Source organism: Trachypithecus francoisi, unplaced genomic scaffold (assembly GCF_009764315.1).
Source record: "Trachypithecus francoisi isolate TF-2019V2 unplaced genomic scaffold, Tfra_2.0 Lachesis_group18, whole genome shotgun sequence".
Taxonomy (NCBI): Eukaryota; Metazoa; Chordata; class Mammalia; order Primates; family Cercopithecidae; genus Trachypithecus; species Trachypithecus francoisi.
This window is the reverse complement of record NW_022681463.1, coordinates 15,043,327-15,061,581: the sequence shown is the minus strand read 5'-3', so window position 1 is coordinate 15,061,581 and position 18,255 is coordinate 15,043,327. Positions and strand designations below refer to the sequence as shown.

The 18,255-nt window shown below is 40.8% G+C and overlaps 1 protein-coding gene across 3 annotated transcripts in view; it reads left to right on the top strand.

Moving 5' to 3' along the window:
• Positions 1-18,255, top strand: part of PCCA (propionyl-CoA carboxylase subunit alpha) — a 457,788-nt gene that overhangs the window by 135,194 nt on the left and 304,339 nt on the right. The window lies entirely within an intron of this gene.

Below are 18,255 nucleotides of genomic sequence, written 5' to 3'. Positions count from 1 at the left end.
ATTGTTGGTTGAGATTGAAGTGTACCTGATACTGAATAAACACCGAGGAAGCATGTGATTGGAATCATCAAGAGAGAGACAATTTAGAGATAAGGTAAAAAAAGATAGGCTGGGCGCGGTGGCTCAAGCCTGTAATCCCAGCACTTTGGGAGGCCGAGACGGGCGGATCACGAGGTCTGGAGATCGAGACCATCCTGGCTAACACGGTGAAACCCCGTCTCTACTAAAAAAATACAAAAAAACTAGCCGGGTGAGGTGGCAGGCGCCTGTAGTCCCAGCTACTCGGGAGGCTGAGGCAGGAGAATGGCGTGAACCCGGGAGGCGGAGCTTGCAGTGAGCTGAGATCCAGCCACTGCACTGCAGCCTGGGTGACAGAGCGAGACTCCGTCTCAAAAAAAAAAAAAAAAAAAAAAGATAATAGTATAGTAGGGAGCTTAGATTTTTAGGGCCTTAAAGGCCATTTTAGTATTAGGTAAATGCCTCCTTCCTACACTGGAGTGCAACAGCTTCTGATGGCAGGGATGCTGCTCTCTTTATTACTGTATCACATGCGCATGCTGCCTAACATGTTGTCAGAGCTTAGTCAGTGCTCACTAAGTATTTGTTGAATAAATAATATTCTAGGAGGTACATTTTATACATAATACCTATTTAATACACATTGTCTGCCATTTAGTACATATTGATTAGTCACATTTATGAAAGATACCAAAAGAAACCAAAAACCAAGAGAAAAAAATAAAACACAATAGAAACAGATCCACATATACTTTAGATATTGGAATTGGCTGAGATAACTATGATTTATACGTTAAAGAAATCTGAGGAAAATATGGAGAAAATAGATAAGTATATAAGGAAATCCAGGCCTGTAATCCCAGCACTTTGGGAGGCCGAGGTGGGCAGGTCACCTGAGGTCAGGAGTTGGAGATCAGCCTGGTCAACATGGCAAAACCCTGTCTCTACTGAAAATACAAAAATTATTCTAGTGTTGTGGCAGGTGCCTGTAATCCCAACTACTTGGGAGGCTGAGGCCTGAGAACCACTTGAACCTGGGAGGTGGAGGTTGCAGTGAGCCAAGATCACACCATTGCACTCCAGCCTGGGCAAGAAGAGTGGAAGTCTGTCTCAAAAAAAAAAAAAAAAAAGAAAAGAAAGGAATTTCACAAGAGAATTTGAATCTATTTTAAACATTAAATACAAGACTGGGCGCAGTGGCTTATGCCTTTAATCCCAGCACTTTGGGAGGCCAAGGTGGGTGGATCATGAGGTCAGGAGTTCAAGATCAGCCTGATGAAACCCCATCTCTTAAAATACAAAAATTAGCCAGGCATGGTGGTGCGCACCTGTAATTCTAGCCACTCGGGAGGCTGAGTAGGAGAATCACTTGACCTCAGGAGGTGGAGGTTGCAGTGAGCCAAGATCGTGCCACTGCACTCCAGCCTGGGTGACACAGCGAGACGCCGTCTCAAAAAAAAAGAAAGAAATTCTTTAACTGCAAATATGTGAAAATAAGGACTTTAGATAGACTTAACATTGGACTCAACCAAGCAAAATATAAATATAGTATCCATGTTATAGCATGTATCAGTTTTTTTTTTTTCTTTTTTTGTGGCTGAGTGATATTGTATTGTATGAGTATACCACTTTAAAAATATCCACCTGAGGTCAGGAGTTCGAGACCAGCCTGGTGAACATGGCAAAACCCCGTCTCTACTAAAAATACAAAAAAATTAGCCGGGCATGGTGGCAGGCGCCTGTAATCTCAGGTACTCTGGAGGCTAAGGCAGGAGAATCGCTGGAACCCTGGGGGCAGAGGTTGCAGTGAGCTGAGATGGCGCCACTGCACTCCAGCCTGGGCAACAGAATAAGACTCTGTCTCAAAAAAAAAAAAAAAAAAAAAATCCATTCATTGGTTGAAAGACATTTGGGTTACATTTTCACCATTGCAATTAGTATTGCTACAAACATTTGTATGCAAGTATTTGCTTATATATTTGTTTGTTTGTTTTGATATGGAGTTTCACTCTTGTTGCCCAGGCTGGAATGCAGTGGCGTGATCTTGACTGCAACCTCTGCCGAGTTCAAGTGATTCTCCTGCCTCAGCCTCCCAAGTAGCTGGGATTAGAGGCACCCACCACCATGTCTATGTCTGGCTAATTTTTTTTTTTTTTTGTATTTAGTAGAGACAGGGTTTCACCATATTAGTCAGGCTGGTCTCAAACTCCTGACCTCAAGTTATCCACCCACCTTGGCCTCCCAAAGTGCTGGGATTACAGGTGTGTGCCACTGCGCCCAGCCATATGTCTATTTTTAAGTTATTTGGGGTATGTACCCAGGAGTGGAATTCCTGGGTCATGTGGTAATTCTATGTTTATCTTTTTGAGGAACTGTCAGGCATCCAAACCTTTATCTACTGCCTTCCTCTTGTATAATCCACTCCTCTTCAATTTGAGTAGAACCTGTGAATTGCTTCTCTAACTAATAGAATATGGCAAAGGTGATGTCATGTTACTCCCTTAATTAGGTTGCATTATATGGCAAAAGTGATGGGATGTCACTGCATTCAATTACATTATGTGGCAAAGTGGTTGGGTGTCACTCCTGTGATTATGTTTCATTATATAATACTTGATCTTAACAGACTAGAGAACAAGATTCGTTTTGCTGGCTTGATAAAGTAAGCAGCCATATTGAGGAAGCCTGCTTGGCGGTGGATGGTGGGCAGATTCTAAGGATCTATGTAAGGGCAATCTCTACCCAAGAGCCAGCAAAAGGCTGGAGTCCTTCCTCATGCAGCCACAAGGACATAATTCTGCCAACTATCTGAATGAGCTTGGCAGCAAATTTCTCCCCATTTGAGTCTCCAGTGACAATGCAGCCTGATTCACTCCCTGATTGCAGCCTTGCAAACCCCTGAGCAGTGTATGATGAAATTATTGTTATTATTTCCTTATGAGGTCTTTTCCTCTTTACATTTTTGTTTTAGACATTTGTGTGAATTTGGGTAGGGGTTTGGATGTGTCATTATGAACCTTGATCTACTCAGCCTGAATATTTCTACCAGTATAATTATATATTTTTTTGACAAGGGATCTTGCCTTTTTTGTATATTCAATTTGTACTTGATTTATTCACAAGAATACTAATGTGTCACTGTCCAAATTATTTCTGGCTTGATGATGAATGATGGAGTCCTCAAGGGTTCAAGGATGAGACCATCAGGAGAGCATTTGATACGGAAATTCTGTTTATGTAGGAGATTTTTCCTTATGAAATTAATGGATGTAGTATCTCATAGGAAGGGAATGTTTCTTGGCTAAAGGTCCAAAGGTGACCGTTGTGTGCTGGGACGTGGGAAATACGACAGTTATTATTGATATCTATCAACCGAGTAGTTTGTTGATTCTGAGGGAGAGCTTGTGGAACAAGGGCAGGAATTAAGGTAAATATTGTGCCACTCATATCAATAAATTTTTTACTTGTTTCTCCACTAATAATTAGTGAAAATTCTTCTTGTGAGTTGAAGAGTAAAAGGAGAAATGGGTACTTGATTTGCTGTTAGAACGTTGCCTACTATCATTTTTTCCCCTATTCTCTTGAATAAAGCAGAACAATTATTTTTCCGTTGTAATTTCTTCTTAGTGTCTCACGTGTCTTTATCAAAAAACTGGTGTTTAATTTTTGGAATGGGAGCATCTAGTTTTATCTTCAAGGTTATCATCTTATTCTGGGTCTTATACTGCCTTTGTTTTCAGGCTCTCTTGAAATGTGTAATATGGAGTTATGTTGTTTGACTGTGGTGCCTTCCCAGCCAATTTTTGCTTGTTTATAACATTTTCTGTTTCTGGCCTAAGGCTGCTCACAAGAAGTGAGGAAGGAGCTGGGGTCACAATTACTTCAGAGCTTACTCCTGAATGCTAACTGAAGGTAGTAAGAACCCACCCTGGAAGTCTCCAAGGGGGTTATCCTTTGTCTGCTAGCACAACTGGATTAGAGTTACCTGTTTTCACAGGAAAGATTTTGGTGATAGCCTTCAAAAGACCTGTCCAATATCTAGAGTTTCTTTTTTTTTTTCTTTTTTTTTTTTTTTTCTGAGATGGAGTCTCTTTCTGTCACCCAGGCTGGAGTGCAGTGGCGAAATCTTGGCTCACTGCAGCCTCTGCCTCCCGGGTTGAAATGGTTCTCCTGCCCCAGCCTCCCAAGTAGCTGGGACCACAGGTGTGCAGCACCATGCCCGCTACTTTTTTTTTTTGTATTTCTAGTAGAGACTGTGTTTCACCATGTTGGTCAGGTCTTGAACTCCTGACCTCAAGTGATCCACCTGCCTTGGCCTCCCAAAGTGTTGGGATCACAGGCGTGTGCCACCACACCCAGTCATTCAGTTTTTCTAAACCCCACTAGCTTTCTGTGCGTTTGGGGTCTGAAGTCACTGTCAGGATATTTCTCGTTTCCCCTTTCTAATAGGTCTTCCTCTTTCCCTCTCCCTGTTCCCCACTTTGTAACTATCCTTGGTGAAATGATGCCATTTAGAAAGAGAAGACCGTGAATTTGCATGACATATTTAAGGCATGTGAAGAGCAGAAGTCTGACTCTGAGAGACCAGAGACTTAGTCTGAGCCAAACTCGTGGGAGTCTCCTAGTGGCATATTGAATATGTTGTTTGTGCACCTCATGAATTGGGCTCACAACCTAATGGTTGGCCGTCTCTAACTGCAAACCTGACAGTGCCTTGTCGGTTTAAGATTTGGAAAGACTGTATCTCCTAGGCCCAGACTTCCATGGACAAAGCAAGTCAAGATGGAGGAAAATACTCAAGGTTCCCAGGTAAATTGTGTTCTGTTGGGATGGTGATCTGAGGAAACCTTCTGAACTCACTGGCTTCTAGAGTCAGCATGAAGATGGGCTTATGAAACCTATGCCTGTCTTCTTTCAGGTGAACTTTGACTTATGGACTTAGAAAAAAAATGTTGAGGACATTATGTTAGTAATATGGGAGGTTTCTTCCAATATTAAACATTTTCAAATGTGATCAGAAATTCAGCGGGTCTTTATTCCTACAGTTCTTGAAAAGGAAATTGGAGCTCTACCCAGTGTGAGACTCATCTCACCATTGTGGTTGGGGAGACCCCTGAGGGGGTCGCTCAGTGGGCCTCAGAGAAGCATGCAGATGCCAAGTCTAGGATCTTGAACTGTGGCTTTTAGTGGGCCTCGAACGTGTCTCTGTGGGTAATACACTTGGTTTTGCTTGTTCAACAGGTTATTTTGGTTATCTTCTTAGGAGGCTGCATCTGAATTTGCAGCCTCTGTTCTAGTAAATTTGGAAAATATGGAAAGGTAGAAAGGAGAAAAGAAGTCTCATCTTTTCAGTTTTTTTCCTTGTATGCATTAGATGATTTGTAACATCCTATTACACTCTCAAATAATGATTGATTCTCATTGTCTGCACGAATGATTGTTTCTGAATTTGTGACGCCATAACTGAAACTGCAGGTTATAGTTTTCAGATAAGCATTTAAAAATAATTTTAAAGGAATGTTCTTTTGTTACCCTGGGAAATATTTTTTTTTTTTGAGATGGAGTCTATCCCTGGAGTGCAGTGGTGCGATCTCAGCTCACTGCAACTTCTGCGTGCCGGGTTCAAGCAATTCTCCTGCCTCAGCCTGCCGAGTAACTGGAATTACAGGCATGAACCACCATGTCCAGCTAATTTTTCATTTCATTTCATTTCAGAGATGGGGTTTCACCATGTTGGCCAGGCTGGTTTCAATCTCCTGACCTCAAGTGATTCACCTGCCTCAGCCCCCAAGAGTGCTAGGATTGTAGGTGTCCAGGTGTGAGCCACTGCGCCTGGTGGAAATAATTTTTTTTGAGACAGAGTGTCACTCTGTTGCCCAGACTGGAGTACAGTGGCACAGTCTCAGCTCACTCCATCCCCGCCCCCCTGGGTTCAAGCGATTCTTGTGCCTCCATCTCCGGAGTAGCTGGGATTATGGACATGCACCACCATACGTGGCTAATTTTTATTTTTAGTAATTTGTGATTTTTTTAGTAATTTTTGTATTTTTAGTAGAGATGAGGTTTCACCATGTTGGCCAGGCTGGTCTTGAACTCCTGAGCTTGGATGATCTGCCCTGCTCAGCCTCCCAAAGTGCTGGAATTAGAGGTGTGAGCCACCATGCCCAACCGGAAATAATTTTTAATATTAATTTTATTTTTAGTTTGTTTTTATTTCTGATACAAGAGGCTGTACATATTTTTCTTTTAAATTTGGCTATTAGTTTAGGTTTCTGGTATAGTGACTCCACATTCACTTGGAGCTACACCATTCACATTTACTAGTTTAGAGTCATTGAGTATAAGATTACTTTTGAGGATATCTATGCAGATAGAAATTTGCTGATGGAAATTAATAGTACTGAATTTTGGAATATCTTGTGTTTTTAGCAACTGTGTTAGCAATAGTTTTTCATTGGCAGAGTGTATATGCCAATTATAGGTAATTCTATCTTTTAAAAAATGTTTAGTGTTTTTAAAATTAGTCTACAGTATTTTTAAGACTAAATTATTTTCCTTGGTGATCGTATTCTACTTTTTTTGCCCAAGTAGTTTCCACCAGTTATGATGCAATTTTCGTTTGTTACATTTCTCCTTCAAACCTTTGTTCCTTTCTTATTTGAATATTTAGGATGTTACATGGAGACAGTTTACCCATACTCCTTTAAAGCATTGTGTGCAGTACTTCAGTGGTCTTCTGCAACTGTTTTCTTTATGGCTTATTAATCTGTCCTTGAATCATCCTTTTCCTTAGAGAGAAATTAATGTTTTAAAATGTAATTCTGAAGTAATCATTTGGTATCAAGTATTTGCCTTTAACAAATTTCGTTTTATGCAACATTTCATTACCTTGATCTCAGGAACTTGAGAGCAGAGTGAAAGGCATGCACATAAAGATACTGAAGACAGGAATTGGGATCCCAGCTCTTTTTTTTTTTTTTTTAAGGCAATGAATAACATGCCACAGATCGTGATTTCAAAGAACTTAAAGACTTCTTCGGGAGGACTGCAAGTATTGAGACAATTGACTATATTTTGATCATGCTAAGCTCCAGGTGCAGGGGCCCATATGAGATGGGCATGTTACCTAGTTTTAGGGTATCATTGCAGATTTCCCAATGGAAATGATAGCTAAGTAAAGCCTGAAATCTGAGTAGTAGTGAGTTAGCTGAAAAGTGAGATTGATGATGAACACAGCTCTAATGTCAGTGAAAACATCTTATTGCAAAAGCCTGGAGGTGAGAGACAGTGAGAACTCTGGAAAACTGCAGATTTGTAGTATGAGGGGCAGCGGTTAGAAAGGGAGCTAGAGAGAAAGTTAGGATCCAGATATGTGTGGGCTTTAATGTGGTGCAACTTATTTCTTGTGGTTTTGGGAGCCTCTGAATAATTGCATGCAGAAGAGTTAACATGACAGAATTGTGGCATTGGAAAACTCATTTTGGTTTGTTGTGTGGAAAATAGATTGGAGCAGAGCAAAACTTGAAGTTGGTAGACAAATTAGGATCCTCTTCTAATCCAGGATAGAAACGGCAGACCCCTAAAATAAAGTATTGTATGCAACAAAGTAGATGGTGTTGAGGAAGACGGTGGAAATGGAATCCATGGGATTATGTGATCTGTTCAACATCAGGTGTGAAGTGGAGGGAAGGATCATTGATGATTATTTTACTGCATTTGGTTGTAATACCGATCAGCACACCAGTTTCGGAAGAAATTCATTTAATATCTTGTAGTTCTAATTGTTCATTAAGAGGAAATAGTGGGCCAGACGCGATGGCTCACGCCTGTAATCCCAGCACTTTGGGAGGCCGAGGTGGGTGGATTATGGGGTCAGGAGATCGAGACCATCCTGGCTAACACAGTGAAACCCCATCTCTACTAAAAATACAAAAAAAATTAGCCAGGCGTGGTGGCAGGCGCTTGTAGTCCCAGCTACTCAGGAGGCTGAGGCAGGAGGGAGAATGGCTTGAACCCAGGAGGCAGAGCTTGCAGTGAGCCAAGATCGCGCCACTTCTCTCCAGGCTGGGCGACAGACCGAGACTCCAGCTGAAAAAAAAAATAAAAAAAAAGAGAGAGGAAATAGTAATACCCATTTACACCACAGAACAGCGTATGGTCATGTATTTGAATGAGTTTTGTAAATTAGGCAGTGTAGATTTAAAATAGTAATTTTTTTTATCACCTAATTAGCCAGATTTTAAAAACTGTACTCTTGCTTTAGCAGAAGGAGGCAAGTAACTAAAAAAGCTAGTGTGAAGGAAATCATTTAAAAAAGACCCTAAAAACAAAAACCAAAAATTGGAGACAAGCTGTGTCTTAGCGGTTAGAAAGTATAACATTAAACGTTAGTGTATTTGTCCCTGCTAAACCAAGAATAATTCATTGTCCTGATGAAGTCTCAAAGGCTTTATATTTTGGAAAAAAAGACTCAATTGTTTTTACTATGCTGTTTTCACAATGATAGAAAAGTGTACTACATTTTAGAAAGCTTTTTTTTCTTTGAGATGGAGAGTGTCACTCAGTCACCCAGGCTGGAGTGCAGTGGTGCGATCTTGGCTCACTGAAAACCACCACCTTCTGGTTTCAGGTGATTCTTGTGCCTCAACCTCTCAAGTAGCTGGGTTTACAGATGTGGGACACCACATCCATCTAATTTTTGTGTTTTTAGTAGAGACAGGGTTTTGCCACGTTGCCCAGGCTGGTCTGGAACTCCTGGCCTCAAGTGATCCGCCCCCCACGGCCTCCCAAAGTGCTGGAATTGCAGGCATGAGCCACTGTGCCTGGCCGAAAGATTTGAAAGTATATTAAAACAGAAAGAATTTTCTGCCTCACTTTGAGTTAACTGGATTATGTGGAAGCCAGAAAGCCATTCCTGAGCCCAGGATTGTTAAAAACTTTCTGCTTTGCTTTATATATGAATGCAGAATAGTTTGAGGACAGCTTTTAGGGTACAGCTATAGCTCTTACCTATAGTGTCTTGAAACAAATGATTTTTTTTTTTTTTTAAATAAACAGTCACTGATTCCCTTCTAGAACCAGCTGAGGAAAGTAAACTCCTAAGTAGTTTTCATATGAGTGGGTAGCAGGATTCTCATCCACAGAGTAGAAAATTAAGGATCAGTAAGTAGGCTGTAGCAAGTAAGAAAGATGTCTGAATCATGAATGGCGGTCGGTGTTGACACTAATATCACTATAAAAATGTATGGGTGTTTAGCATCTGGGAAGAATGATTCGAATTTGCCTGTCTTTGTTGTAGTGTTTTCTGCGCTTCCCTGTGTTTTGCCCTGTTCACCAGCAATACCGAGTTGGTAGATCCTCTGGTCCAGTGCATTATAAGAGAGGAAATACATGTTTTTTCCAGTATTGGAGTGCCAGGATTAGTTCTTTGTTATCTAGGTGCAGAAGATGAGTAATGACACAGGATATAACAACTAAGGCCAGGCAGGGAAGGTACCGACATGGTAGTTTGGGGTGGCAGGCTGCCCATTTTCTCACAATTACTAACCTTAATTGAGTACCTGCTGTGGGCCAGGTATTGTTCTAATGTGTTTCAGCCTTGACTAATTTCATCTTCTTAATAACCCTATGAGATAGATACTGTTATTATGTCCATTTTACAGATGAGGAAACCAAATACCAGAGAGGCACTCTAGTAACTCAGTCATAGTCACAGAAGCAGTATTGGAGCCCAAGCCTTCTGGCATAGCGCCTGTGCTCTTTTTTTTTTGAGACGAAGTCTTGCTCTGTCGCCCATACTGGAGTGCACTGTCACTGTCTTGGCTCACTGCAGCCTCCGCCTCCCGAGTAGCTGGGGTTACAGGCATGTGCCACCACGCCTGGCTAATTTTTTTGTTTTCTTAGTAGAGACAGGGTTTCACCATATAGACGAGGCCGGTCTTGAATTCCTGACCTCAGGTGATCCGCCCACCTCTGCCTCCCAAAGTGCTGGGATTACAGGCGTGAGCCGTGGTGCCAGGCCAACGCCTGAGCTCTTAACTACTAGGCTTGGTTGCCCTGCAGGTCGTGTTCTAGGTATTAACAAATAAATGCTTGCAGAAAAGGCACCAGATTTTTGTTAGCTCTTTTCACGTTTTTTTCTGGTTAGTTTTTCCTACTATTTAGTTGGTTTTTGTAACATCATCCACATTCCTATGATAGTCACAGTAAAATAGGACTTTTTACTGTTTTTATTCTTGGGTTGGATAATAGAGCCCACTTAATGTGAGTTGTTTTGTAATAGAGGAATAAGAGGAATAAAAGAAATGGGTACTGATTCGCTTGGTTTCTTTCTCTTTTCCATTTCTGTTTTTTGTTTTTTTTTTGAGACGGAGTCTTGCTCTGTCACCCAGGCTGGAGTGCAGTGGCCGGACCTCAGCTCACTGCAAGCTCCGCTCCCCGGGTTTACGCCATTCTCCTGCCTCAGGCTCCCAAGTAGCTGGGACTACAGGCGCCCGCCACCTCGCCCGGCTAGTTTTTTGTATTTTTTAGTAGAGACGGGGTTTCACCGTGTTAGCCAGGATGGTCTCGATCTCCTGACCTCGTGATCCGCCTGTCTCGGCCTCCCAAAGTGCTGGGATTACAGGCTTGAGCCACCGCGCCCGGCCTCTTTTCCATTTCTTAAGCCGTTCTTTTGGCATTATATTCTTAGTCCTTTCCTGTAACTCTTTCCCCATCGGTGCTCAAAAGAGTTAAGTAGCTTCAGAACCTGAGTGTGCCTTCCCTCAGGACAAGCTGGGATTACAGAAAGAATGGACCATGGGGATGTTTATCACTTAGAAGAATAGAATAAAATGATATCATTGGACTCTTCTTTTTTTCTTACCTCCTGATTGGAAACCATCAGGAATACGATCATCTGAGCATTTTTGCTGACATATTTTTAATTTTTGTGTGTACTTTTCTTTGTTTTCTCAATTGTATTACTTGTGATATGAAAATAAAACTATTCTAAACACTCAAATGAAAATATTTAAGGGAAAATGAATAGCATCAAATTTGTTTTATCACTTCTGCTGAAAGTTTTATATTTGACTTTTTTTTCCCCCGAGACAGGGTCTTGCTTTGTCACCCAAGCTGGAGTGCAGTGGTGCCATCTCAGCTCACTGCAACTTCCGCCTCCCAGGTTCAATCAGTTCCCCTGCCTCAGCCCCCAGAGTAGCTGGGATTACAGGCGCATGCCACCACGCCTGGCTAATTTTTGTATTTTTAGTAAAGACGGGGTTTCACCATGTTGGCCAGGCTGGTCTCCAACTCCTGACTTCGTGATCCGCCCGCCTCAGCCTCCCAAAGTGTTGGGATTACAGGCATGAGCCACCACACCTGGCATATTTGACTTTTCTTCCATTTTGGGGACGATTATTATGTAATGTGTCAGAAATTTTCTTTTAATAAATTATAGGATATTATTGAACACTACGTTAACAGAATCTATTGTTCTAAGCTCTTTCATAGTTTCATGTATTGTGTGTCATGTAATTTATAGATGTGAGGGCTGTCTTAAGAATATTCTAAAGAGTGTTAAGCATAATCAACTCCACTTTTTCTTCAAATATTACCAAGGTGCATTTGTGAAGAGATAATGTTGTTTTGTTTAAAATATAATTATTTTATATAAATAAAGAACAAAGGCTGGGTGCAGTGGCTCACGCCTGTAATCCTAGCACTTTGGGAGGCTGAGGTGGGAGGATCACTTGAGGTCAGGAGTTCAAAACCAGCCTGCCAACATGGTGAAATCCTGTCTCTATGAAAAATACAAAAAAAAATTAGTCGTGCATGGTGGTGTGCACCTGTAATCCCAGCTACTTGGGAGGCTGAGGCGGGAGAATCGTTTGAACCCAGGAGGTGGAGGTTGCAATGAGCGGAGAGCGCTCCATTGCACTCCAGCCTGGGCGACACAGCAAGACTCTCTCTTTGTCTCAAAAAAAAAAAAGAAAAAAAGCACGAAGTATGTTTAGTAAAATAAAGTTTAACCTTTTACATTTTTATGAAATAAAGTTTGATATCTGTATATTGAAATGAGCTGCTTTCTATTGTTTTGTATTATAACTTAAACTTGTGGCTTTTCAATTTGAAAACTTACTGCCATGTAGAATTTGATTTTTTTTCCCTAATGCAACACTTTACTTAAAAATTGTGGAGTAGAACTATATTTTTTAGAAGAGCAGGTTTTATGAAACCTAAAATTCAAAGTGTGGAAGTTGCATGATGTGGTGGAAGAAGTGCTGGACTGAGAATTCCGAGAATATCAGGCTTGGTTTTGCCCAATGCCAACAGTATTTCATTGAGTGCACCTTGTTTTAAACTGAAGCAAAACCGAAATGTAAAAAGTAAAGTAGAGATTCCTCTTCAAAGACTTTCCTTTGCATCTGATTGGGAATAAATAGTAACTTCTCTTAGAAGCAAAATTGATTCAAAGGCCTGTGCTAACATTCTTAAATATCTGCTAGCTGTAATAAAGAAATCAATGTACTTTATGTTCTCAGCTCCCACAATGTAACCTAAATATTTACCCTGGCGTGCTTATACTGGTCCAAGCAAGCATTAAGTCATAGCCTGTTCCTCTTCCTTATTTGAAGCTGTTTTTACCTTTCTCAGCATTCCACAAGGTACTTCCTCCTTCCTTTGTTCTCCTGTGCCTTTGCCTCTTTTGCAGAGTTCTACGTTGCTAGCCAGTCAGGACAAATACAGAATGTGAGGTCCCGTTCCAGCCAGTGGAAACCGGACACAGCATTGGGGTGGACGCCTCAGGTTATAAATGACCCTGTCTCCATTGTTCAGTGTACTCACGTGGCAGAACTGCTGGCAAGTGTACCCTTTCTGCAGAAAGTACAAATGACCTTGCCGAGGAAATTAAATTTATGTTCAAGTGCTATTTCTTTACGGCACCAGGGAACAAGCATTTCTAACAGAAGTCTGTCTGGTTCTTGAGTCCCTGCCCTGAACCCCTGCCTTTGGATGTCAGTTAACTCACTTACAAAACTGCTGCTCTGGAGATAAATAGTTCTGTTGGCATTTATGAGATTGTGTCTTCTCCTAACAGACTTACTTTTATGGAAGCTGATGTTGACAGTTGTGTATTCATGGGAGAAATAATGTGTTGATTGCGTGAATTTGCTAAACTCTGGGGATTTAGTAGAGTAAGACAGCTAGTTGTTGCCCTCACGAAGGTTAAGTGTGACAAGGGCTGTCATAATTGCAGGGCGTGGTATATGTGATCACACAGTGATGATACCTAGCCAGGTGTGGGAGGACTGGAAAGGCACCCTAAAGAAAGTGGCAGGCTGGGCATGGTGGTTCATGGCTGTAATCCCAGCACTTTGGGAGGCTGAGGTGGGCGGATCACCTGAGGTCAGGAGTTCGAGATCAGTCTGGTCAAAATGGTGAAACCCTGTCTCTCCTTAAAATACAAAAATTAGCCGGGTGTAGTGGTGTGCGCCTGTAGTCCCAGCTACTTAGGAGGCTAAGGCAAGATAATTACTTGAACTCAGGAGGCAAAGGTTGCAGTGAGTGGAGATCGTGCCGCTGCAGTCCAGCCTGGGTGACAAGAGACTCCACCTCAAAGAAAAAGAAAGAACGTGGCATTAGCTGAAATTGGAAGCATGCCACCTTGAACTCTGGGAGGAAATGGTTATTTTCCTCTCACCCAGACTAGTGCCTCCCAGCCTGTCTCTTAGATCCCTCTTGCCTCTCAAAGTGTTCATTTGTTTGCTCATTCATTCATTTATTCTTCCAACACTGTTGATTGAATAACGACTGTGCCAGGCACTGTGCTCGGAATTTTAAATACCTAACTTGAAACAGCTGGACAGAGGTTTCTGTCCTTATGGAGCTTATATCGAGCTAGGGAGTTGCAGAGGGTGGACAGTGCACAAGATAAGTAAGCAGATGCTATGCCAGAATTCTGCAGCCTGCAACCAGAGCAAGTCCTTCATTTCCTTGCTCTGAGGTTGCAGTTCAGTCTCTTTCATGTGACTGTGAGGCCCTGCTTACCCCCAGCCTCTCTCTTCAGGTCCCAGACACTCTGGTTTTCACTACGCTTTTATTTCTTAGGTCTCCTTTCAGTCACCACGCCTGAGAAAGTTTTCAGGAATCCATTTTTGGATTAGAGATCCCCTGTTGTCACATGCCCCCTTTACAACTTATACATAACATGCACCACATAATCATTCCTTAGCTGCTGTGTGGCTGTATTTAAGGTTTGTCTTTTCTACCAGCCTGTAAATTACCTGTTGGCTAAGATGATGCCTTTCGTGTTCTGTTCTGTGTTTTCAGGGCCCAGAATTGGGCCTATTGTATAAGAGCTGGTTTGGTGAAAGGAAGTAAAAGGGGAGAGAGTTCCTGGCTGAGCCTGGCTGAACTGAGAAGGCTGTGCAAGGCTGGGGAGCCTGCCTGAGCCTTGGTGGCAGGGTGAGGTGCAAGATGAACAGGGGTGGGGCTGAGACTCATGCCCAGGCAGACAGCTTCAAGTATTAAAGCCAGCCTAGGGAGTTCAACCTTGGTTTTGAGGCTATGGGATGTCATGAAAAGCTTAAGTGGATTTTGGGGACTCCTAGTTTGTTTTAATAACATTAAATATGTTCTCAAAATCATTAATAATTTGAAAAACAACTTCAGACATGGCTGACTTAATTTTTAAACTATGAAAATATGAAGTATGTAATTATGATTCTTACGGTAAAAAAGTTCAACATGTACATAAGAGCATACAATTTTAATTTCCCTTTTCCTACTACTTTTAATCCTACTTTTTAAATTTAATTTTTTTTTTTTTTTAAATATAGACAAGGTCTTGCAATGTTGCTCAGGTTGATACAGAACTCCTGGGCTCAAGCGATCTTCCTGCCTGGGCCTCCTGAGTAGCTGAGATTATAGGCCTGAGTTACCATGCCTGGCTGTCCATCCTACTTTTGATTAGTAACTTGCTTTTGGTAGCTGTCCAAAGCATAAACTGTGCATTCAAATGTGTATTTCTGTCTTAATGTAGGTAAGGTCATACTCTATGTACTCCAACTTGCTACCCCCGCCCCCAGTATATACTTTATTTTGCTTATTTTTACAGTGTAAGAGTTACTCTCTTAAAACTTAATTGTCATTCATCATTGCCTTGTATGGAACCAAGTCATCTCGGACCACGTACCAAATTCCGTAAGGCCTGGCCAGAACAGGGCCATGCTGTCCATGCTCCTTATGTTGTGCTTTGCTGCTGCTTCCTTACTGTGTTTCAACTTTAGCTGACTGATAGTCTTTCCCTATTAAATTGCTTCCTCATCTAGGACTTTTGTATGTGCAGTTCCCTCTGTCTAGTAACTTTTCGGCCTGATCTTTTCATGGTAGATAGCTGTTTGTGTGTGTGTGTGTGTGTGTGTGTGTGTGTGTGTGTGTGTGTGGTTTTAGAGACAGAGTCTCACTTTATTTCCCAGGCAGGCGTACAGTGGTGCCATCATGGCTCACTGCAGCCCTGACCTCCTGGGGCTCATGCAGTCCTCTTGCCTCAGCCTCCCAAGTAGCTGGGACTACAGGTCCCACAACCACACCCAGTAATTTTTGTATTTTTTGTGGGGATAGGGATCTTGCCATGTTACCCAGGCTAGTCTCAAAACTCGTCCCCTCAAGTGATCCTCCCATCTTGGCCTCCCAAAGTGCTGGGATTACAGGTGTGAGCCACTGTGCTTGGCCTGGCTAGATTTCTTTATCCTTAGGTTTAAAATTTCACTCCAGAAGGCCCTGTCTGAGCAGCCTGTCTGAAACAAGCTCTCCCTGGTTTTCTTGCCTCAATACTCTTTGTGTCTGTGTAACATTTATTTTAGTTATCAGTTGATTTGTTTATTTTCTGTTTCTCTCATTAGTTTGTAATAAGCTCCTTGAGGGCAGAAAATGTATTTCATGTAGTGTTGCTGGGCAGATAGTTATTGAATTAATGTATAAGTGGTTGAATAAGAACATATAGATCAACTGCATTCTTTCTAAAGGCTAATATTTCATCTTATGGATGTACTAGTCCCTTATTGAAGGCTTATTAAATAGTTTTTCAGATTTTTTTTCTTATTAAAGCACCACCAACGAATTCAAAATAATGAATTTCTTTGAAGGTCTGTGTCCATGCATGTGGGTATGTCTGTAGGATGACTTACCAGGAGTAAAATTTTAGAACAAAAGATAACATGTCCTCAAACTTTTTATAGATACTGGCAGTTTCTTTTAAAAAAGATTATACCATTTTCTACGATACCGGTAATATAAGAAGTATTTACCTTTGTCATCCTGGCCATTATCAGATTTTAATTTGCTGGATGAAAAGTGAGATCTCATTGTTTTAATTTGTGTTTCTGTGATTATGACCAAGGCTGAGCATAGATATTTTCCTTTGGGAAGTGTTTTTATGTGAAGAGCTTTTAGTTTCATCTTTGGCCCAGTTTTTGGTGATGATTGTTGGCCTTTTTTAGTTGATTCAGAGTTTGATTAAAATTTTTTTAAACTTACAATGTTATAGGCAACTTTTACAGTGATGTCACTTAGTGTCATTGAATGTGGAGCTATATAGGGCTTTTTTTTTTTTTTATCTTTTCAAAAGTAATTTTGTAGAGCCTGATAATGAAACTTTGTTCCGAAAGACCATATTGGAGCTGAATGTATAATATTTAGTAGTTTGTTATTGAACCAGTAATAGAGCTTTTAATGTCCACTGCATAATAGACCCTCAGTAAAGAATTTTTGGATGAATGAGTGACAAGTGAAAAGTTAATTTTTAAGGCAGCTTGATTTTATTTGAAAGTTCATTTAGTAGAATTTGATTTTCATAGTAAGAAAACTTAAGCATACTGTTAAGTTGCAAGATAAGATTGCTTTGTGGCATTCTACAGAAGTATTGGATTTGTGGCAGTGGAATTTTTAGTTTGCCGTGTCAGATATAGATATGGCTTTATATATCGACACACAGCTATAACATGTATATGAAAATAAGTGACAAAATATGACTGATGAATTTTTGAATTACCTTTTAAAATTTGCCTGTTCTCTCAAGTGATGAACTTTTTAGATAGCAGTTTATTTTCTCTCATCACATTGGAAAGAAATGTTAAAAGTTTTCTTCTAGGTTTATTATAATCCAGTCTTCATCAGCCATCACTCTTCCTGTATTTTGTTCAAGAGGCACTAATTGTTCACATTTGGCAGGTTTAACACTTCCTGACAGAGAGGCTGTTAAGGGGAAGTATTCTCCAATAACTGTCACTGGCTGGAACAAAGAACCTTCCAACTCAATGTGTGGAAACCACTAACATTCTTAAATGACCCTTTTCATGGATTTTCATCCCTTTAAGCTAAAATTTGGAGAATGTAGGGTCAGCGAAAACAGCGAGGTGTAATAAAGCAGTAAACCTTGATTTTGGAAGGATAGGGTGGGAGGTATAGATTTATCTCTGACTTGAAAACAATTGTTATTTGGAAAATCTCATTAGCAGATGTGACTGCCTAGAGTAAAAAAAAAAAAAAAACAAAAAACAACTTAAAACTGACGTCGCTTTCAGGACCGCTTTGAACTTAACAAGCACCTATTTGTGGAGCAGACTGGCTAATGAAAGGAAATTAAATTTTTCTGACAACTTCCCCTGCCAACCTCCTCATTCAGGAGATGTTATTAGGTACTGAAGACCTTTAAGGAAGATTTTTTTTTATTAGACATAAGTGAACCAGTTATAAACATCCCCTTTCTCCCCCCTTTCTTGGAGGATTCTGACATGGTTGCTCTACATTTTAAATGTTTTAGCTTAAAAGCTTAAAAAACACTGGGCTTCACTTCAGCATTTTAGTCATTTTCTAAAAATTCAGTCACACCAGCTGTGGTTTCAAAACAATATTGTCAGTTGTTGTGATAGTTTAGTTTGTGTCACTGAATTACACACACACACACACACACACACACACACACAGAAGGAGGCTTAGATTTCAACGTTATCTTTATTGTTATTTGGGGAAATGATTCAGCAGTGTCCTGTGTTGGATGTGTTAGGTGAGGGTTAATGATCAGTGAAATTACTTAGATTCAAGGGAAGTTTTTGTCTTTTCAGCTTCTTAGAGGCAGAAGTGGCATTGGTTAATATTTGGCAATAACTAATCCTTAAATGGATAAACTCTTACCCTTTACTGTTTAGGGAGGTGTTTTCTTTCTTTTGCTTTTTGGAGTTTTTTTCTCCAATA